This window comes from Alexandromys fortis, unplaced genomic scaffold, assembly GCF_014885135.2.
Source record: "Alexandromys fortis isolate MF-2015 unplaced genomic scaffold, M_Fortis_MF-2015_v1.1 scaffold_59, whole genome shotgun sequence".
In the NCBI taxonomy this organism is placed as follows: Eukaryota; Metazoa; Chordata; class Mammalia; order Rodentia; family Cricetidae; genus Alexandromys; species Alexandromys fortis.
Window position 1 is genome coordinate 5,843,046 of NW_026067943.1, and position 24,569 is coordinate 5,867,614.

Consider the following 24,569-nt stretch of genomic DNA (forward strand, 5'->3'; position numbering starts at 1 on the left):
AGTTAAGTATTTACATGCTGAAATTCAGCAAATTCAAATAACACTAAGAGATAAATATTCTAACCTATGTAGATTTTAATGAAAATTTGGAATCTTTTGCTACCATCCATCCATATTCTCAAGCTCAATGGTAATGAGATGCAACAGGTTTGCTTTTTTGGGAGGACAAAACAAAAGAGAAAAATCTTATAAATGGAATTCTTTGCTGAAGCCAAAATAACTTTTCTGGCCCCAATTAATGAGCCATCCAGACAAATCAGTCTTCAGAGAGAATAGAGCTTTACTTAATACCACCTGTCAAAAAGGGAGATTTGAACTGGGGCAGGCACACAACTGTAATCCTAGCACCCAGGAGACCAAGACAGGAAAGCTGAACAGTTCAAGGTCAATCTGGACTACAGACAGCAAGTTCTAAGCTAGTCTGGACTACACAGGGACAGATTCTTTAATTAAAAAAAAAAAAAAAAGCAGAAAAGAGATCCAAAGAAATCCCTTTCTCAACTGTATTATTCTTGATAGAAGCTTCCTATCCACCTATAAAAACTCAAAAGCAAAGATGTAGTGTAGTAATTGGGTACTAATGGAAGAGCAGATAAAAATTAAAGGTCAAAGGTTAAGTAGCAATGATAAACGAGTATTAAACACATGAAAAGTAAGTTGACACTAAGAGCATGATATCATGGCTACTGAAATCACATGCAAATGGGAGGGGTGGATGGTTAAGGGATCAGATCTCTTTTCTTTAATAAAAAAGTGTTTTATTTTTATTGAGTTTGTGCAAATACATAAAATTGTATAAATGTGTAGAAGCTACTAAAGAGGACAAAACACTGTACAAGAGTCCTTGCATATTTTCTCTCAATTTCTGTTGTTGTTCAGAAGACTTTAAAACTCCTGGCATTACCAGTACCCTGAACAATCTGCCACTGCCAGTTAAACACTGCAAGTTCCTGCTCTGGGGCATCGGTCCTGCTGCCATGAAGTGGCAGGGCAGAACACATAAATGAGTTCATTGTGAACACATGCTGCCATGCTGAGGGACAGGAAACAGATCCACTCGCACTCCCTGATGACTATTCTCAGACCTTCACATCACAGGACATGGACACTGGCACTGTGGCTCCATGGTCCCTATTCTTTCAAAACTGTTTCTACATCTGCTGACTCTTAATGACTCAACAAAGAATGACAAGGTTAAAAACACTCATCTCTCACCAGTACCTTTCTACTTTCTGAACACCATGCTTCCTTGTTCCTGAAGGAGGCAGCTGAGAGCAGCTGTTAAGAGCAGGGAAGCTCCCTGTCCTCCACTGAAATTCTTTCTGGTCTATATGGCCTCCTACCCTTTCCTTAACTGTACATATGCAAATGTTGTACCATTTGTTGTTCTCCTTTTGGGGACCACAAAGAGAAAAACTCTTAATGGCTTAGGTTTAGTGCAGTTTTCTGGAGCTCTTTGTGGGCAAAACTTTTGCCAACAGTATACGTTTAATTATCCCGACCTTCCTTCATGAGATTGCCTGGCAGACAATAGCTACCGAATTGTATTAATTTTAGAGAAAAGAGGCTGTGTGACCAGGATACAAGCACTGGTTACAGTGTACATCTGTCAATCTCTTCTCACACTGTGTTGCTGAGACAGGAGGATGTCAAAGCAAGGCTGACAGTTACCAGGTAGTTTATAAGTATTGTTATAAAATAAAGTCAGTTTATCCCATCAGGATTAAAAATACCATGAATAAAAGAATGTTACTAAGGTAGCTGAGAAACTAAATGAACTGTTTATCTTGCACATGAAGATATTAGGAGTCAACTACTCAGCACATTTTTCTGCTATGGGACAATGAGTGGTTTTTTTATCCTGTCACTTGTATTATTTTTAATAAAACGCTGAGTGGCCAGAAGCCAGGCAAGGAGTATAGTTGAACAGGATGAGAACAGGAGAATTCTGGGAAGAGGAAAGATTAGGCTATAGTCGTCACCCAGCCGCAGAGGAAGCAAGATGAGAATCCCTCGCAGACAAAGGTACCAAGCCATGTGGCTAACACAGACAAGAATAATGGGTTAATGTAAGATGTAAGAATTAGTTAATAAAAAGCTAATAGGCCAACCAGCTTATAATTAATGTAGTAGACCTCTGTGTATTTCTGGCTGCAGGACCAGGCAGGACAGATGGGCAGTATTGGGACTAATCAACTGATCACCGTGTACTTTCTATCTAAAACATTTGGAGAACATGGCACATTTTAAATGTCAGTTAACTTCACCTGAGATTTCACTAGTATTTTTACATTGCTTATTTGTTAATGATTACAAAAAATTAATTACAAAGAGATTCTAGCAATCCCTAGGGAAACCTGCAGCATGGTACTAATTTTTGAAGCCAAGACTCTTGCTCACAGCTATAAAGACGAGAGATGCACCTCAGTATTTCTAGTAGCAAGACTTACCTTAATCACTAGCTAGCACAGGTTCATGGAGCACGCAGCCCTGAATACACTCAAGCTTAGTTTTAAGCAGTAAGTTGTGATTACCCACTTCTAATAGAAGATGTAGGCTCGTAAGGGGCACAGCTATCATTTGCTGTACCATCACAAATATAGAACATGGTCAGAATTGTGATGGCTCCTTCAGACTTTGTACAGAAGATCTCTAAGGTCCCTGGTCCAGGTATGCCAAATGTTAATGAAGATCAAGTATGATAACAAAATAACCAACTACAATAATACTGTCATAACTTCAAATACTGACTCGTGGAACTCAGCAATCTCAACAGACTTAAGGATGCCCTGCCATTTTCTTCTCTAAGACAGTAATCCTGGAACAGGTGTAACTGTTGATCCGTTTATGATCAACAAGGTTCCACTGCAAAGCTAACTATACTCTGCTAAGAAAGGCATTTGGCTTTTCTTTATTGTCTCTGAAATACATAATATATGGTAAGTCCACACTCAAGAAACAAGCTGCTTTAAATTAGTATTAGAAATAAAGTGGAAAATTGCTTTTTAAAATCCAACAAATGTTTAAAAGGGTGCTCCATAAAACCATCCTAAATTATACACAAATTATCCCCCCCCCTTTTTTTTTGCATACTTTATTGTTATATGGCAGTCAAAACTTTTGGCACTGAGTCAAGTTGTTTTCACAGATCATGAAGACTTGGATACTTGCCTTCATTGCTCTTCCTCAAGCACATCCAGGGAGTACAGGTATTCTTTTAGAAAAAGCTGAAAAACAAGCATAAGAATAGAAGTTAAACTTAACCTGGAGCTCACTTGTTACAGACACACAGGGAAAGGTTAAACATATTTTTAAAAAATGTTAAACAGAAATATTATAGTCAAGAAAGAAGACATACTGGGAAAAACATTAAAATTATCAGCACTGAAAAAGGGGAGTAGGTGATGGAGAGATGGCTCAGCAGTTAAGAGCACTGGCAGCTCTCCTAAAGGTCCTAAGTTCAATTCCCAACAACCACATGGTGTCTTACAACCATCTCTAGTAGAATCTGATGCCCTTTTTCTGACATAAAAGCATACATGCAGATGAAGCATTCATATACATAAAATAAATCTTTAAAAAAAAGAAGAAAAAGAAAGCATGTCAAGTGTAGTGGTGCATGCCTTTATTCTTAGCACTCCAGAAGCAGAGATAGTCAATTTCCAGCTAATTTGGTCTACATAGCAAGTCCCAGGCTAGGCAGAGCCACATAATGAGATTTTGTCAGGGATGGGTTGGGGGTGTCAAAGGGTTACAATAAATATTTTAGCATGATTTCACTGAACAACAATCAGAAACTGAATCAATGTAGTCTTGAACTAACATGAAATTTAAAAAGATGCACAGGAAATCACCACAATTTCATAAACTTTTTTTTTCAAGTACCTCTGTTTGCAAATGCTTGCAAGCTTTCATTCTAAGGCAATTGTAAAGCCAGGCATAGTAGCCTAAAGTAAGATCCCAGCACTTAGGAAGATCAAAAACCTAGGTTTCCCGGGGACACCTAGTAAACTCCAGGTCATCCTGGGCTACATGGTGAAATTCTATCTCAAAAAATGGGAGTGGGGAGAAAGGAAGGGAAAAAACGAAGGGAATTTAAAAAATCTATTTACTATGTACAACTGAGAAACAAAATGCATCAGAAATGAAAATTTTCTGGAAAATTAGCTTCTAACAGACAACACCAGAGACACAATTTAATTAGAGAAGTGTCATAGGAATATCTGTTATGTACTCAGCATTATAGAGACTAAATACAAATTTACTCTCAGAGAGCTCACCTAGGATAGAAAACAAGATTTGTATAGTTAAAAGCTAAAACAGTACAAAGCATCAACTGAGAGCTAAACATGCATACACACCCACAGGAACAGGAACATGTATTACATGCACACACAGAGAGCTACGCTGGAATTATGATTACAGTCATCATTAGAAATCAGGCCAAAAATCCTTCTTCCATTAAACTGTCTGTCAGACATCTGCCACAGCAACAGCTAGTGACTCGTACACATGGCCAACAAAAATTTGAACTTCCAACTCTGTCTTCCTCTTGATGCCTCTGGAATCCCTTTCCATAAAGTTCTCAGTAAATCTCCTATCATGACCAGCGTTTCTTAGTCACAGCTGTATTTATGCTGTTGATGTTCTTCCCTATCAGAAGAAAATTAAAAATCAGTTTCTTTAACTCCTTGTAGTTTTCTATAATGACAGAGACTTTTCTATCTTTAAACAATCCTATTTTACCTGGCTTAGCATGGTTTATACAAGATAAATGACAAAGAAAATATAAACTTTATAGCTGTAAACTCCTGGGTTAGGCTTAGAGAACTATAAGGAAGTACCTAAAAAACAAAACTAGCAAGATCCATTGATCTTTCAGGTCCAGAGGTGTTGAAATACGAGCAGCGGGGCTGCGTCCCTAGCACCCCGGCCGCCTGCTAGCTTATGCCCGAAATAACAACACACAAACTGTATTCATTTAAAGACTGCTTGGCCCATCTCTATCTAGCCTATTCTAGGCTAATTTTCGCACCTGGACTAGCCCATTTCTAATAATGTGTGTAAGCACCCCAAGGTGCGCTTACTGGGAAGATTCTAGCCTACATCCATCCTGGGTCTGAGCTGCCTGGGAGAGCAGAGCCTGGCGTCTCTGCTCCAGAGAGCAGAGCTGTCGAGTCTGTCTGAGGAGTCTTACCTCACTTCCTCTTCCTCCTGTTTACTCCTCCCACCTATGTTTTAACCTATCAGGGCAAGCAGTTTCTTTATTTAATTAACCAATGAAATCAACAGATTGATATATGACACTCCCACATCACAGAGGAATAGCTATATCCACAGATCTACTATCAAAGAGACAGAAAACTGAATCATGTTTGTTATGCTACAATTAAAACTAAACATGTACTGTATTACATGTACACAGACTATTTCATTCTTGAATGAGAAACAGGTGACTACTAATCCCATTAGCCCAGCAGGAGAACCATTAGACTGGTACAAAGGGAAAACAGAATTTAAACATACAAATCACCAAAAGGAAAAAAAGCAGGATCATAGAACAGGTGTAACACATGAAAAGCAACAGTAAACTCAAATATATGAGTAATTATATTGAATATAAAAGTACCAAAAGAGCCGGGCGGTGGTGGCGCACACCTTTAATCCCAGCACTCGGGAGGCAGAGGCAGGCGGATCTCTGTGGGTTCGAGGCCAGCCTGGTCTACAACAGCTAGTTCCAGGACAGGAACCAAAAAAGCTACGGAGAAACCCTGTCTCGAAAAATCAAAAAAAAAAAAAAAAAGTACCAAAAGATAGAAAATATTAATAAAAAATGACATTTACAAAACACCTATGTAAACAATACAATACAAAATAAAAAGTAAAAGCTACAGAAGAGCCACAAAAACAAACCAGAAGAGTTGCACTACCTCACAATAGTAGCCTAATGCTACTTGCTAGACACCCATAGAGTCATGAAAAAACAAAGAAGAGTATTGTTTAGTTCACTGTGATGACCACATCCCCATACCCAGGTTCTGGTACCTGCACAAATCTGAGGGTTAATTAGAACATCACAGAACTCTCCTGGTCCTCTACTTCCAACACCAAAAAATACAAATAACAACAGAACACAATGAGGGAGCTGGGAAATAAAGGTATTCTGAGAACAGGCACACACACACACACACACACACACACACACACGAGAATTAAGCAGACACAAAGGGAACAAAGATTACTAAGAAAAAGAATTGAAGCCTTTGGTTACCATGGCAATGATGAATGTCAACTTTAGTAACGCAGAGCAATAATAAACATCAAACATTGCCAAACCCTAAATAGATCCCCATTCTAAACAAACTCCTACTCTAAACAACTAGCAGATGGGAACTTATGGTCAAATATATGCAGTATTTTCCTCAGTATTGATCATATAAAACACATACACCTTTGAACAAAAATTTATCAAATATACTAAAGGCAGCACTAAAATAAAGATATTCTGTAGAGACAACACAGTTATCATGGCATACATTTTGGAATAGCCGAGGAATTTTTAAAGGAAGGCTAATTCAGGAATGGCTCCAATGGAAAAGGTAAACAGCATGTGAGACCAGACAGGAAATTTTTACAAAGAAATGAAAATCTTAAAAAACCAAAAGGAAGTGCTAGAACTGAAAACACAGTGCCAAAGAACAACGCCTTTTGTTGTTGTTCAGTTTTCTGTTGCTGATGGTTTTGTTTTTTGAGAAAGGGTTTCTCTATATAACCCAAGCTGTCCTGGACCTCACTACTCTGCAGACTAGACTAGCCTCTAACTCAGAGACCCACCTGCCTCTGCCTCCCTAATGCTGGGATTAAAGGTGTGCACCACCACTGCCTGGCTGAAGAACAATGCCCTAAAAGGCATTTACACATATACTGAAAAAGCATACTTCAAATTACTGAAAAAAGAAAAAATACACCTGAAACTGGCAGAAATTAACCTGAACTAATATATAATGAAGAAAGAAAGTGAGTTCTCTTACTTCAAGAGCATCGAGAACTGTGGGAAATACCAAACCACATTACACATTTCTTCTACTACTGTTCTCCTGTAAGCAAACAGAAGTATTTTGTCTATTTGTTTATTTGGGCAGATACCACTGTTTTGCTACATGCCGTGCTTTCCCTATTTAAGCTGCTCTCTTTGTCTTTGGCTTCCCATCAGTTCACCACGATATGCTTATGCTTGTTTTGAGGGACTTGTCCTTTGTTGTTTTCACACTTTCTTATCTGTGGGTGGTGTCTTGTAGTTTTTTAACCCAATGAACCACATTAGGGCTGTTTATAGCACAGTGAGAGCTTAACACAGGAAGATGGGCACCTTACCAATAGTTAAAGCACCAAACCTCCATGAACTGTTAATTCTATATCCTCCCCCTTCCATGACATGTGTTGATAGGCTGGATCTTGTACAGGTAGTCACAAATGCTGCAAGTTCAACAGTACAGCAGTTAAGCCATACCATGCTTATAAGTCTGTATTCCATACCCTTTTCCTCTCCTTTTCTGGGTCTTACATTTTTCTCACCCCCTTTTCCATAATGTTCTCTGAGTCATGGAGCAGTAATATAGATATCCCATTTGTGACTGGGCACTCATTAGTCATTTATTCTATGTAGTTTAGCCTGTTTTGAGTCTCTTACTTGCAAAAGAACCTTTTCTGACCAATGCTGATAGCAGCACTAGAGTATGGGCACAGTTCTTTAGAAGGCAATTTGACAGGCATCATGTCATTTAGTAAAACAACAGCAGTACCTTCCTCACTAGGGCGTAGAATCACCCCAGCCATGGGCTTTTGTTCAGGTTTACAGTAGCAGAGAATGGCCTTGCAACAATGACTTTATCTTGCCTGGCTGGACACAGGCTCCACACCTGAGTAAGACTTCCACTGACAATTCTCCCACAGTGTACCTTCCAGCACTATGAGAGCTAGCCAGCAGAGTTGTTTCTGGCCTAGTTCCAGCTTGATTTATTTCTCCTTAAACCAAGGAGTTAGGTCTGTGAGTGTGTGTGCGTACCAGTAATTTAACATTTGAGGGAGGGGGGAGAGAAAAACATTTGGAAAAAAAGATGAAATGATCTGTAAATATCTCCCTGACTGTAGATAATTCCAGAACTGTCTAAAGATTACTCTTTGATTCCCATGATTAGTTACATCCCAAGGTAAAAGACGACACTGGCTTTCCTTAGAGTCTGTTGTGGGACATTTGTACACTGTGTGAAGATGCACTGCTATGACTGGTGTAGTAAAAAGCTCAACAGCCAACAGCTAGGCAGGAAAGCATAGGTGGACCTTCCGGGCAGAGAGAAAACTCTGGGAAGAACGGCAGAGTTGCCAGTCAGACATAGAAGAAGCAGTATAGGAAGTACAGAGATGAGGTAACAAGCCATGGAAGAATGTAGATTAAAAAATATGGTTTAACTTAAGTTATAAGAACTAGTTAGGAACAAGCCTAAGCTAAGGCTGAGCTTTCATAATTATTAAGTCTCCGTGTCATTATTTGCAGGCTGGTGGTACTGACAAGAGAGTACTACTACAAGAGCCTGTAACCTTCAATTTTTTTTAAATAAATAATTAAAACATAAATCATGTCTATACTTTCAAAACCAATAGCCTCGCATGGTGGGTACTGTGTAGCAATTTCTTTTGATATAAAATATTCCACCTTGAAAGTTTCTTAAGGCACAGGATGTGCTAAAAGAAGTAAAGCATTCCATCCTGCAGGGAAGCCCATTGAGCTCTGTAAACAACTCAGCAGTTTCAGAAGTTCGTGTGTGTGTGTGTGTGTGTGTGTGTGTGTGTGTGTGTGTGTGTGTGGAAAAGCAGTAAGGACTGCTGACAGATTCTCAGACAATACAAGGTATCTAAAGAGACATCCGTTGAACTACCTGCAAATTGTGAAGTGTACTCCGGATTTTCTGCTTTTGTAAGCCATCACCCATACTAGGTGAGTTTTGGAAATGCAGGTGTATTTGGATCATTGCTTCCCCTGTAAGTAACCCATCACCCATACTCTTCCTCTAAGTATCCCAATAAATTCACTGGTTTTAAGTTGGACTTTGATAGTACCCTTACTTTGGGGCAAGAAGATGTTTGTTCATATCCCCCAGGAATAGTATCACCCAACAGTAGTGAACCCCTATAATTCCAGCACTCAGGAAGCAGAGGCAGGAGGATTGTAAATCTGAAGCCAGCCCTACACATTCATAGCAACAATAGGGAAGTTGTAAATTCTCAGGGTGAAAACTGAGGCAGCAATTGCTAACCTCAACCTTCATAGTTACAGATTAGAGGGCACTCTGGCAAGGATTGTAATGACATCAGGAGTCACCCCACAGAAATGTCCCCAAAGAGTCTTAGGATCTATGAAGGCAGAAGTCCTGAAATACTAAAGAAAATGCAACCCTAAAATTCTGCCTAGTGTCTTCTTATGTAGAAAAATAACAAACAGCTTTCAAGAGAAGAAAACACCTCTCAAACGTGTGTGCAGAAGGCAGGTCTTCTGTGTTTCCTTCTCAAACTAAGAATACACTTCTATTAGGATTGCACCTGTAGTAACATTTACTTCTCTGTTCTTTTTTTAACTCTGTTCTTTTTTTAAGGATATTTTTTTTACATTTATCTATCTACCGTGTAAGGGCCGTGCACACACACATATCACGGCTTAAATGTAGAGATCAGAGGACAACTTGTGAGGAGAGTCAGTGCTCTCCTTCCACCATGTGTGTCCTGGGGACTGAACTCAAATCCTCAAGATTGGTGACAAATGTCTTTTACCCTTTGACTCATCTCACTGGCCCTAATTTGGATTTCTTAGTACCTTTAAGTAGCAGAGGAATCAAATAAAAGGCAATTCCCGTGAAAAAACAGAAATCGGGAGGAGGATGATCTTTGTGGTAGAGTGTTAGCTAGTCTAGCATTACCTACGTCTTAGGTTCAACCTCAACATTGGAAATAAAAAGTGATCTGAAAATCCAAAAAGGGTCAAAAATAAATATGCATAGCTTGTAATATAATTTATGTTTTATAACTTGAAGAAATTTGTCCTTTACAAGACCAGTTCAAAATTCCTGCGTCAATAAGCACTCATTATTTGTCTTCTGAAAAGCAGAAGAGGTGGCCCTGGTAGCACAGGCACTCAGGAGACTAAGATAGGAAGACTGATAGTTTGAGGCCAGACTAGACGAGAGTAAAAACAGTGTCTCAAAAAGACACTGTTGTGGAATAATCTTTTTGTACACTGTAGGAAATGTCACTTGGACTGGTTTAATTAAGAGCTGAATGCCAATAGCTAGGCAGAATTTTCAGACACAGAGGATGCTGGGAAAAAGGGTAGAATTGCCAGTCAGATGGAGAGGAAGCAGCATAGGCAGTACAGAGTAAAGGTAATAATGCCAAGAGACAGAAATTAGATTGATTAAACATGGGTTAATTTATATTGAAGAGCTTGTTAATAACAAAACAAGCGTAAGCTATTGGATTATTTGGAGGCTGGCAGGCAGCACAGAAAAATCCGCTTATAAGATAGTGAGAAAAGTGTGTGTGGGGAAAATACTCAAAATAAACACATAATTTAGCATGTTTTCAAGCATGTTGAATTTGGTAAACCAGAGCTAACTTAGTTATCTCTAGATGAATGTTCAGGCACAGCACTTAAAACAGCCATGTTGCTCAGACCTTAAGGCCATTTTGAGCTTATGTATCCCCATCATTGAAGGTCATTTGAGATTATTTCAATGGTGACACTGAAAATTTACTCTATAGTTCTGCTCAAAGTCATACTCTCTGTGCTTGTGCCTTTTTTTCAGGGGTAAAGCTAAACCTCTACCTACTCTATTCATTCATTCTCAGATCTTCTGAGTTTGAAATATCTGAGAAGCTGAGAGATAAATTTGAAGCCAGTCTGAGCCAAATTCATATCAACAAAGAGAAGGAGGTAAAATTTCATTGTGAAACTGAGGCAGCATTTGTTAACCTCAGCCTCCACAATTACAGATTAGAGGGCACTATGGCAAGGATTGTAATAATATCAAAGCCTCCTACAATATCTGTGAGGGCAGACCTTTTGTATTTGTCCTGAGGTCAGTACCAAGAACATTCAGGCAAACAAAAATAATATTTTCAGATGCAAATGTGGTACATTCTAAATGTCCAAAATATAAGTGTTTCCAACAGGCACATAAAGAATTTCAGCCTCAATGGGCTGATATGATGGCTCAGCAGATAATGGCTCTTGCCAGTAAGCCTGACAACCTGAGTTCAATCTCCTAAATGCATATGATGGAAAAAAAAAAAAAAACCAACTTCCATACAGAATAGATGACTTCCACATGAGCACCATTTCCACATGATACACACTATCCCTCTCCTCATTAAATAGGTGCAGTAAGTAAACACAAATGTAAAAGAAACCCTGTCTTGAAAACACACCAACAAATGAAAGAAAAAAAGAAAGAAAGAAAGAAAGGAAAGGAAAGGAAAGGAAAGGAAAGGAAAGGAAAGGAAAGGAAAGGAAAGGAAAGGAAAGGAAAGGAAAGGAAAGGAAAGGAAAGGAGGGGTTCAGGAAATAGCTCTGAGGGGAAAATTCTTGTTAGGCAAGCAAAAGGACCTGAATTTACATTCCCAAGCACCATAGAAAAGCTGAATGCACAGTGCTTGCACTTGAAATCCCAATGTTCCACAGAGAGATGTCAGGCAGAGACAGGAAAATCCCTAGAAGCTCATGGGACCGCCAGGTGTTCACAGTAGAAAAGCAGCAAAGAGACCCTTTCTCAAAGAAGGATGGAAGACAAAGACTGATATGAAGGTTGTCCTCTGATATCCACATACATCCTTGTATTCCCCCACTACTCAAATTCCTCCTAATTATCCTACCCAGTCTGTTTTTCACAGCTTTGACGTATGAACTGATACAAACTGATCAATTTCACATATACAATTTGATACATTAACATAACTATTATCATACTCAAGATGAGACACATTTCTATAACACTCAAGTTTCCTGAAGCCTTTCTTAGTTCCTTATCCCTGTACACACTATCTGCTTTCTGATACAATAGAGTAGTTTACATTTTCTAGATTTAAATACAGTAAAATATAGAGTATGTACTTTTCTTAAATCTATCTTCTTTCATTAAGCCTAATTATTTTAAGGTCTGTTTATACTGCAAAGGCCATCAATAGTTCTTTCTTTTTCACTGCAAAGTAGTATCTCATTGCATAGATAGGTTACAATTTCTTTAACCATAGACTTGTGACTGACATTCAGAATGTTTAATGTTCTTCGCTACTAACAAGTCTGCCCAAGAATATGTGTACACAAGTTCTCATGTGACCATATGTTTTGGTTTGTCTAGGAGAAATACTTAGAAACTGAATGGGGATGTGGCATTTAAAATTTTTAAAGCTCTGCTCAACTGCGCAAAGTAGCTGTTCCTTTTTCCTTCCCACCAGCAGTGAAGAATTCCAGACAGTTTTCATCCTTGCTAACATATGACTTTTCATAAGGAAAGGGAGAAGCAGTGCTGCCTTATAGTTTAACTTTCTCCTTCCTTGGCTATGTCTGCTGATGAGCCTCTTATTGGCAGCCATTTATTATTCTCTGATGAACTTTCTATTCAGTTCCTTATCCTTTGAGTTATCTGTTGTCTTATTGTTGAGTCATAAGAGTCATTTTTACATGCTGGACACATACTCTCTGCCAAATAAAATGTTTTGCAAGTATCCCCTCCCAGTACAAGGCCGCAGCTTTTCATTTCGCTGATTGCGTGTTCTAAAGATCAAAGATTTTTATTGTTTTCCTAAGCTTCCTGCCTCTGTATCTTTTTTTTAAATATTTATTTTATTTATTTATTATGTATACAATATTCTGTCTGTGTGTATGCCTGCAGGCCGGAAGAGGGCACCAGACCTCTTTACAGATGGTTGTGAGCCACCATGTGGTTGCTGGGAATTGAACTCAGGACCTTTGGAAGAGCAGGCAATGCTCTTAACCACTGAGCCATCTCTCCAGCCCCCCTCTGTATCTTTTTTGCCTCTACTTCCACGGCGACTAATTTTTTTCCTTTTTTTTTTTTTGTGGTTTTACAAGCTTATCTCTCCCATCTAGACCTATGCTTGCTTGAAGTTAATTTTTGAGTACATGTATTCTACACCTGGCTTGGCTTTCCAATTGATCTAGCACCATTTGCTGAAAAGAATGGCTCTTCATAAAAACCCAGCTCCACCCCATTCAACCCTTCCTCTACAGCCACACAGCATCTAGCAAGTTCTCAACACTCCCATGTATACTTTTTCCACTTCCCTAACTACTTTCTTCCTGCCAACAACTGCCCAAACTCCAATCCTACAAAATCGAACTTTCCATCTATTCCCTTACTAAATTCTTGCAGTTGAAAATGATAAAAACAAAAGACAAAAACCCTCACAGATCTGTGCTGACCAATGACAACTGATTCCTGCTTCTAACACAGAACAAGCACTTCTGCTCTCTAATCCTCCTGCATGTCCACAGTCTATACACTTTTTAACCCTCAGGATTATGTCACTCTTTCTTTCCTTAAACTAACAGCCATTCTTCTGTCCTCGTTCTTCCACTCAACATTGTGTCATTGAAACAGGAGGCTAGCAGACAAATAGACCTTGAACACCAAAAGGAGACAAAAACCGTTTCCCAATCCCATAGCATTGCTGGCAATAACTACTGAAGCAAAGTACACATGGAAAGCACTTGGTCCCCATCTGGGCACAAAGTGAGTCAATTCTCAACAAGTGCTGCTTCTGTCATCACTTTTACTATTACTAAACCATTGTGAAGTAACTTTAACAACACTTACCAAGGACTTTTCTTAATATATCTAATTATATAGTATACTATACATTCTTACATATATTAATGATAAAAATACATATATATGTATGAGTACATTGTGTGTGTATGTCTCCATTAGGAAAGATTACATTTAATATAACACTTTAACATTTAGATTAGATACTTGTTATAATAACTATTTTATTGACAGGTCTGCCTTTCTTAACAATGGACATAAAATCTGTACCAGTCTAAATCATGATAGAAAAGAGTGTAGAAGGCTATCAATGCCTCAGCAGCTCATATTGCTGTATCTACACTATTCAAAAGCATGGACTGTCCCATATGCCTAATTTTTCCACATAATTCAAATAAACAAATGTGTGAACACCTTAAAATGCAACATGCTGCAATATTCTAGCTGGGCTGACAGACATTAGAGCACTGATTGTCAACAGCACCCACTTAGGTGGTGGAGCCCAGGCTCTGTGCTTAGGCAGCTTGGTCTTAAAAGACAATCCAGTACATATTTAGATCAGACCTAAAACATACATTTAACTTCATATTTTACTTTCCTATCACAGAATCCCTTTTGTGAAATAACTTGCATCAAAAATATTAGCCTCTGTTCCAAAGATTAATCCCTAGACAGCAGTAACAGAAGACTAAAGACCTTTTCAATACCAGTGTTTCTGTGTTTTCCCTCTCTCAGCAGTCTTGACAACCATTTTTGAAATAATACTTATAATATACATTCATTCCCAGGATCACTACTCTGAAGCATCTAAATAAGACAGTGTGCACACAGTCAGAACCATCCACACATTGTTTTGACAGATCCAGGCCAGCCAGTTGCAAAGCTTCTGACCATGCACACCCCACAGGCCTCTTCCCTCCCTCCACAGGTCTAGTTCTAGATTTCGAAGAAAAAATAAAACTGTCAATTGTGTGACTCAACCTTTTAACAGGATAAAAAGAAAAAGTTATTTGTTAAAAAGAAAAAGTTATTTGTTAATATAAACCCTATTAAACATCTGCTTAACAGAAATGCAGGCATCTGAGCAGTAAAAGACATCACAACAAAAATCCCAGAGACAATGGGCATTACAAATTCATGGAGTCCACCTCTGCGAATTTAGCCAACCTAGGATCAACCATGTTTGAAGGGAATGGCATTGGTCCTGACTGTGCATGAAATTTTCTTGTCCTTACTCTCTAAATGGCTCAGCTCTTCACACATACAGCCTTTCTGTTGTGAACCGAGAAGACGTCAAATATGCAGAATGGCATTATGTAGATTATATGTAATAATACTATGCCACTTTCCCCAAAAGATCCTAGCATACACTTTGGCATATGGGACTCTCAGAACCAAAGCCCACATAGGAACAGGTGAATTTTATTTCTTGAAAGATCAAAGGCTTTAGAAAGTGTCTATAGGGCTGTGAGTTGTACAGCATGCCTGTACCATGAACACAGCTAAAAATGTTCGCATATGTTCACCTACCACATACATACATTGAGGGTTACTACAAAAAAAAAAATAAAAACAAACAAACAACAACAAAACACTCCCCCAAAAAACTAACAGAAAAGTAGTACTGTTAAAGATGTGAAGAAATTGGGACCCTTAGGTCAGTAAAGGTGCTTGTCATGCAAGTCTGGCAACTTGAGTTTAATTCACAGAACCAATGTAAAAGTTGGAGAAAAAAAAGTCATCCTCTCATGACAACATACACACCATGACATACATAATCAGACACCCACACACATATTCACAAGCACACATACCCCTACATACACAATCCATGCACTATGTACAAAGTAAAATATAAAGTGGTATCCTTGTGAACTGTTAGTGGAAAATACAGTACAGCCACAGTGGAGAAAATAGTACAGCAGATTCTCTAAAACCAAACCAAACAAAACTCAACAACAACATCAACAAAAAACCCTATGGAACTACCATATGATCCAGCAATTCTACATCTAAGAATAAACCCAAAGGGGTTGGGATGATGGTGCACCCCTTTAATATCAGCACTCGGGAGGCAGAAGCAGATCTCTGAGTTTGAGGCCTGCCTTATCTACAGAGTGAGTTTCAGGACAGCCAGAGCTGCTCAGAGAAACCCTGTCTAAAACAAACAAACAAAAAGAACACCCAAACCCAAAAGAATTAAGTATGGCCTCCAGGATCTGTAAATCCATGTTCAGCACAGCTAAAATATGGAAGCAGCACAAGAGTCCAGTCAGGGATAAATAAAGACACAAAATGCAGTATACATTAACAATGGACAGTATGTACCCCTCAAAAACTAAAATGTGGGGCTAGCAGGATCGCTCAGTAGCTAGGGGCACTTGATGCCAAGCCTAAATTGGATCCTTGACATTTAATGACATTTAATGGAAGAAGAAGAGAATGAACTGACTTAAGTTGTCCTCAGACACCCACATATACACTGTGATACAAAGGAAAATATATACAATAGGAAAGGAAGGATCAGAAAACTGTAAAGTACTATAAGAAGGAGACACTGCAAAGTGATATAAACTAGTCATAAAAGATAAACACTGTATAATTCCCACATATGAAGTACTTAGAATAATCAGTATCATAGACAAGCAGCTTAACAGTGGTTGCCAGGGATTAAGGATGGCAGGAATGGGACAAAACATGAGTTACTGTGCAATGGGATTAGCACTTCAGTTCTGAAAAAAAAAAAATTAGAGATGGAAAGAAACAATGGAGGTACAACACTATGAGTGATTTTGTTTGAAGACAGATCCTTACTATATACAGTCCAGGCTGGCTACAAACTCACAATCTTCCTGACTCCTGAGATCCAAGACACTGGGATGCAATACCTAAACCAAATGTGGATTTATTTAACATATTGAACTGCACTTAAAAATGGCTAAGAAGGGGCTAGAGAAATGGCTCAGTCAGCAAAGTGCTTGCTGAAAAAACATGAGGACCTGAGCTTGAAGTCCCTGACACATACCCACATATGATGTTCTTGCAATCCTAGTACTGGGAAGGCAGAGAAAAAAGATTCCTAGAGCACACTCATCAGTTAGTCTTGTTGAATCAATGAGCTCCAGGTTTAGTGACTCTGTCTCAAAAAAGTGAACAGTGATTAAGGAAGACTACTGGCATGAACTCCGGCCGACACATGTATATACACATGAATAAACACATGCATAACACGCTTTCTAAAAATTTTTTTAATTTACATGTTTGTAAACTAAGGTAGATTTGCAGGCTGGAAAGATGGCTCAGTGGTTAAGAGTATGTACTGCTCTTGCAGAATACTGGAGTTTGGTTCCTAGTATCCATGTGTGGCAGTTCAGAACTGCCTGTAACTCCAGGTCCATGGGATCCCCACACCCTCTTCTAGCCTCCACAGGCAAGTGCACTCATGTTTGCAAACCCATAATCAAGACACATACATACACATAATTAAGAAATAAAATAATATCAGGCTGGATAGGTGGTTCGGCAGTTAAGAGTACTCACTGCTCTTTCAATGGACCCAGGTCAAGCAGTTCACAACTACCTATAACTCCAGGGGATCTAACACTCTTTCTAGCTTCCATAGGTTCCCACATAAACTTAACGTGTGAGACACACATACACACTTTTAAAAAAAAACTCTTAAAAAGTAGATTTTATGTTGTGCATATTACTAGAACTTTTTAAATGAAACAAAAGTTAAGAAAACAGTAAGCCAGGCATAGTAGCACAAGTTTTTTAATGTCAGCATTTGGGAGGTATTAGCGCGAAGATCTGTGAGTTGGAGGCCAGCCTGGTCTACAAACAAGTTCCAGGTCTAACAGGACTACATAGTTAGACTCTGTCTCAAAACACTGAAGAGAGCAGGGGAGAAAGACAGAGAGGGGAGGTGGATTGTGCACACAACGAAACAATGTAGCTCAAAGCAAATTATACCTATTTTGTTTTTAATTTTCTGGCCATGTAAGCTCCATCAAATAGCATGGTTCTAAACAAAAAGATCATTTAAAGACATAAGATTTGGTACGATTCTAGAAGAAATACAAAAGACCATGGAAGAGGGGATTGTCGAGTAGGGGAATATTAGTAGTCAGTGCAAATATCAATTAATAATGCAGTGTAATTATTTGGTCTCACTAGGTACACATGTGCAGAATGACTGTTTCTGGGAAGCATTACAATCACTGTAATCATTTTTAAGTATTGGCCAATACCTGCTCTTTGATTTAAAATACAATATAACTAACATCTAAAGGGAAGGGTAATTGTAAGCACGACACTGTAGAAAATATTTACTATGTTTATTTATATTTTAAGAACAAAACAAGATAAAAATTGAAAATATACCTGAATCTAGGCAATGTGTTCTCTCCTTCCCTAAGTCATCAAAAAGCACTTGGGTTTGGTGCACTAAAAACTAACAATCTTCTTCTGTGAAATACCTGCTTTCCTTTAGTGCCACTTTCTTTTCTCAATGAATGGCACAAAACTACTTCAGGCACACTGCAGCCCCCACTGTCCCAAGCCCTCCCTCTATTGTCCTTCATTCCTAACTCTCCTCAGCACTGAGCACTGCTGACCACACCACCTCAACAGGCTTTAATTCATTCCTTTTTGTCCTCTTCTTAAACAGCATTCTCATGTAGGACACCGCCATCTTTTACCTGGCCCACTGAACTTGTCACCTGGCCCCTACAGGCATCCAGGTACTCCTCTAATCCACTTCTTAACTTCAAGCCAAGTGTTTTATTAAAAAAAAAAAAAAAAAAAAAACAGATCCTGGGGCATGGTTTGGGTCACATGCTTGTAATCCAGCAGAAAAGGGATTTGGGAGGCAGAGGGTCTCGAGTTCTTGGCCAGTCTGAAGTACACAGTAAGTGTGGGAAGCCCTTCTGTATATGTGTTGCTTTTATTAGTTAATGAATAAAGAAACTGCTTTGTGAGTCTATAGCAGAGCAGAAGAGAGGTAGGTGGGGAAAATTGAACTGAATGCTGGGAGAAAGAGGAGTTAGAGAGAAGCTATGTAGCCCCACCAGAGACAGATGCCAGAACTTTACCCAGTAAGCCACAGCCTCATGGCCATATACAGATTAATGGAGATGGGTTAATTTAAGATATGAGTTAGCCAGAAATATGCTTAAGCTACTGGACAAACAGTATTGCAAACAATACAGTTTCTGTGTGATTATTTTGGGGCTGAGCAGCTGGAAATGAACTAACAGCCTTCATACAACAAGATGGCATGTAGTCCCCAAGGAGACAGATGTGCCTGAATCTTGCCAGTAAGCCATAGCCACATAGCAATATACAAAATAATGGAAATGGGTTAATTTAAGATGTAAGGGCTAGCCAATAAGAAGCTAGAGCTAATAGGCCAAGCAGTGATTTAATTAATACAGTTTCTGTGTGGTTATTTCAAGTGTGGGTAGCTGGGAACAAATGAGCAGCCTCCCTCTACACACACAGTGGGTTTCAAACCAGTTTGGGCTACAGAATCAGAGCCTGTTTTAAAACAACATGAAAAGGTAAATCTTGGGCTGGGAGGTAGGTTGCTAGTAGAGTATGCTGCCTGGTATGCACCCCACCAAAGGAGAGGGGACTTATTAAACTGTGCCTTTTCTTGCTTAAGATTATTTAATGACCCTTTTATTTCTCTTATAATGAAGGCAGAAACTGACATGATACATAAAATCTGAAAAAGACAGGGCTCTCTGTTAAACACAAAGCATGATCTTTTTCCAAACCCTCATTGCATCTTAATCAGGTCCCTCATGCCACAACTACCTTTTCTACCACAGGACCTTTGTTGTGGAATAACCTTTTTGTACTTGTGAAGATGGTCTTTGCCAAAGTACCTTCTGATTGGTTTAATAAAGAGGTGACCAGCCAATAGTTAGGCAGGTAGAGGCTAGGCGGGACTTCAAAGCAGAGAGAAAAGGAGATGAATATAGGTATGAGAGAGACACCAGAGAACACGGAGAGAAATCAGGAGGTACAAGATAGAAGAGAGGTAAAAAGCCACAAGGCAAAATGTAGATTAATATAAATATGTTAATTTAAGCTATAAGAGCTAGTGGGACAAGCCTAAATTATAGGCCAAGCTTTCAGAATTAAGAAGTCTCTGTGTTATGTTTTGTGAGGTGGTGCCCCCCCCCCCAATTCAGTCTATATATGGTAACCAATGTAGAGGCTTGAATATCCAAACATAGCGTCTGAGAAAGCTAAGTTCTAGATAAGGATCCGGATGTAGCTTCGTAGTACTGCAGTCTCTTAGGCAGGCTGTGCTCAGTGGTATACAGAGATGCAGCTACTGCCTACAAGGATGGAATGAGCCACCAGCACCATTTGCTAAGCTGAGCCATGCAATAGCTGACCTGGCACTTAGGATTTGTCTCATACAGTCAGAATGCTGCAGGTGCTCAGTAAATACAGATCCAGATGGAAAAAAGCCTTCACAAGTTACAATGTGTTTTTTATTTATTTTATTTTTTCCAGCTACCGTGGAGTTTATTTGAACTAAGGAAAAGGTCATGTTTTCATGCAATACATACTTGGTTCTTTAAATAACAATTGTGACAAACAGCAGAAAGAATTAGAGAACGATGCACTTGTGATCCACATAAAACATCAATATTTTGGGTTGTACATAATTAAAGAAATATCTCAGTTTTCGAAATACTGTAATAGCCAATATATAGAGGCATGTTATGTGGGGATAGGAACACAATTTAGAAAAGAAAAAAACCACAGTGGAACTACTCAGTTTCTTTAAAATCACTGAGCAAGAAAAGCAACACTGAACTTCCATACTGATGCAGCTTCTATACAGTACCTTGATTTAAATTCAAGAGCAAAGTTAAGACTCTCCTCCTCTATTTTTGGTAAACAACTACATGGTAAACTTAGATGACTTTCCCTCTGGATTTACCTGGGAGTGGCCTTTTTAATATTTTATTTAAAAGATGGCAGCTTTGGCACTTTTATACTGATTTCACCAATGCTAATAATTCTTGGTATCTCAGGAAGATTCGTATTCTTTACAGCTGATAGCACAGGCTGGAGCTCCTGCTAAGCTAGCTTCAGATTTCTCACAATGTGTTTTTTTAAATGTGCATAGGCTTAAAATAAGAAACGAAAATGGTTTATAAATAATAAGGTAGTCTTTAAGGAGATAAAAATGTAAAAAGGAAAATCCACATAAAAATGGAAAATACATAAAGTCTAGATCCTATAAGGTGTCTTATTGACTTTGAATTTTTTGATTCCTGATGGGCAAATGACAGCTGCTAAGAGACATAAAATTGTAAGAGGGACTGCTGAATTAGACTAGCCTAGATAATTTAGGGATGCCTTAACTTTAAAATGGAAGTCAGAAAAAGTATTGCTTTGGGGAAGAGGCTATGCCTTTGTTTCCACAGAAAACGAAAGGCTGTAGATTCCTTGAAGGTTGTTAGAGATCAGGTTTGATTGGGGAAGGCCCCCTGAAAATCCTAGCTATAGACAAATAGTCCTAGAAAATCTACAATACAGAGCAAGGGGACCAGACACCAAAGAAAAGGTGTGGCACAGGTGATCCAGCCTCTCAGAGTACCTCTGTTGTAATTTCCTCATAGTTCTAGAGTTCTACATCTAGAGCAGTTTCAAGGCTGATGGCTGAGATGATCTAGCCTCACAGACTATTCTAGCCAGGGCTGCAGATAAGCCTTGTGCTTCCTCATTGCACAGAAGCTGAATAACACATGTTATTGCTAGTTTTCCCACGATTTGACCATTATCTTAGTTCCCCCAAAGATGCAATCATCCCCAGACAACAGAAAGCAGTCTAGAGAACAGGATGAGTACATGCCCAACAGGTAGGATGGGTGATTTGGGTCATTCGGTGGATTATAGATGTTTGTCATCATTTGGGGGAGGGGTTGGTTACAAGTTGTTAAAGGTCACAGTCAGGAAAAAAGCTGAACAAAAGAGATTAAATTCAGGGACCTTTTTCTGAAGGGAAAATGAGGAATATAGTATAGAAATGATGACATAACAGGATAAACTGTTGAGTCTACTTTGGAACAACAACTAATCTCAAATGTTTCACAATGGTATAGATGTTTGTATATTGATACAATTTTAAGGTTATTTTTGGCAACAGTAAATGTGTTTCTATTTTTGTTTAAGATATTGTACCTATGCAGCTCATTTAAAAAATACACAATTTTAGTCCTTGAAAGCTATTTAAGAAAATAGGAAATACAGAATAATAGTTAGTCATCTATAACAATCAAACTTATCTAGTCACATTAGGTATGTTTTCAAGGTCATAAAGAGACATATTTTAGATAGACCGGTGATCTTCAAACACTTCAAAGACCCACACAAAATATCAGAATATGGCATTTAAAATGTTTTAATAACAAAAGGCTTTTCAAGATACTAAGACATGTCTGTTCCTGGCAGCACCAATTTACTTCAAAAAAGGACAATGTGCATCAAAGAACCTCTATACGGAGTTTGCTTTCTTTGTGGCAAAAGCTAGCCACAGAGCAAAGAAGCTGCCCTTGCCTCAGCTGCTAAAACAGTATGCTGCCCAAATTGGACAAGTAAGACACAAAGGAATAAAACTGCCAAACTTTGAGACAAGGGAAGCCAGTCATTCAAAATTCCTGCTTAAGAGAAAAGTGTTGTAGGAGGTGGTTTGTTTGTTCCCGGCTGCCCAGAACTGAAATAATCACACAGAAACTGTATTAATTACAACCATGCTTGGCCTATTAGCTTATGTATATTTCTAGCTCATTCTTATGTCTTAAATTAATCCATTTTTATTATTTTATATATTATTTTGAGGCTCGTGGCCTACTGGCAAAGTTCTGGCTGGTGACTGGCATCTTTCTACTATGGTGGCTCCATGGTGTCTCTTTGAAACCACCAACTATATATATATATCATTATTATTTTAATATCTCAATTGTCAAGTTCTCAAACAAAAACAAATCCCTGGCCTGCCTTGAAAATTGAACTTCCTACTCAATGTGTCACCAAATACACCATAAAATTCTGCCCAAAAAACAGCATTTAAAGAATCTCTAGACACTTGAAGCAGGGATCCAGGATGGGGTATTTTCAATAGGAAAAGGGAGACAAAATCAGGGCAATCTTTGAGTGAAAAAAATCCCCCTTCCACTGTACAAAATAAAGCAGACATCTTCACTGTGAGTTCTAGCAAGGTCAATTTTTAGCCTTATTCACAAAATTCTTATATAGCTTCCTTGGCCTAAAAAACCCCCATGCAATGGCACGGTGATTGTTCTGAAGCCTGAGTCAATATAGTTCCCTAGGGAAATCACCGACTTTGATGGCAACCAAATAATTTGCAATGACATTCCAACAATCTTAAGTCATAAAAACATTAGTATAATTGATGAAAAAATGTAAGATTCCTATTGTAAAAAGAAGCTATTTTCACAGATTATTAACAATTTAAGAAAAAGTGGTACATTTACACAATAGAGTATTACTCAGTGGTAAAAAAAAAATGACATCTTGAAATTTGCAGTCAAATGGATGGAACTAAAAAATCCATTCTGAGTGAGTTAATCCAGACCAAGAAAGACAAACACAATATGTACTCACTCATAAGTGGATATTAAACATAAAGAAAGGGATAACCAGGCTACAATTCATAACCCGGAGAAGCTAGGTAACAAAGAGGACCCTAAGAGAGACATGCATGGTTGCCCCTAGGAAGGAGAAATAGATAAGATCTCCTGAGTAAATTGGAAGTGTGGGGAGGGGGAGTAGTGAAGGGGAGCTGGGAGAAAAACACAAGAGAATGGGATGGCTGAATTGGGGAAGGGAAAGAGGACAGCAAGGAAAGAGATATCTTGATAGAGGGAGCCATTATGGGGTCAGGGAGAAATCTGATGCTAGGGAAACTCCCAGGAATTCAAAAGGATGACCCCAGCTAAGATTCCTAGCAATAGTGGAGAGGGTGCCTGAACTGGCCTTCCCCTATTATCAGATCGATGACCACCCTAATTGTCATCATAGAACCTTCATCCAGTAACTGATGGAAGCAGATGCAGAGATGCTTTAGCAGATGCTAAGCACTGAACCAAGCTCCTGGAGTCCAGTCAAAGAGAGAAAGGAGAGATTATATAAGCAAAGGGATCAAGATCATGATGGGGAAACCCACAGAGACAGGAGCTCACTGACTCTGGAATGACAGTGGGGGAACATGCATAGGACCAAAGTAGGTCCTCTGAATGTGGGTGACTGTTCTGTGGTTTGGGCAGTCTGTGGAGCCACTGGCAGTAGAACCAGGATTTATCCCTAGTGCATGAACTGGCTTTTTGGAGCCCATACCCTATGAAAGGATACCTTGCTCAGCCTAGATACAGAGGGGAGTGCCTTGGTTGATCCTGCTTCAACAATCTTTGTTGACTCCCCATGGGAGGCCTTACCTGTTGCAATAGGAGCGGCAGGGCTGCGTCCCAAGCACCCGGCCGCCCGCATGTCTAGCTTATGCCCGAAATAATTACACGGAAACTGTATTCTTTCAAACACTGCCTGGCCCGGCTAGTTCCAGCTTCTTATTGGCTAGCTCTTACATATTGTTCTAACCCATGTCTAATATTCTATGTAGCCCACGAGCTGGCTTACCAGGGAGGATCTTAACCTGCGTCTGTCTGGAGCGGGAGAACCATGGCG

The 24,569-nt window shown here is 39.0% G+C and overlaps 1 protein-coding gene across 2 annotated transcripts in view; it reads right to left on the bottom strand.

Moving 5' to 3' along the window:
- Positions 1 to 24,569, bottom strand: part of Tmcc1 (transmembrane and coiled-coil domain family 1) — a 200,165-nt gene that overhangs the window by 139,941 nt on the left and 35,655 nt on the right. For both annotated transcript variants that reach the window (XM_050148362.1, XM_050148363.1), the window contains one exon: positions 3,172 to 3,227. The gene's annotated coding sequence lies outside the window, so the exon portion shown is untranslated. The remainder of the gene's footprint in view (positions 1 to 3,171; positions 3,228 to 24,569) is intronic.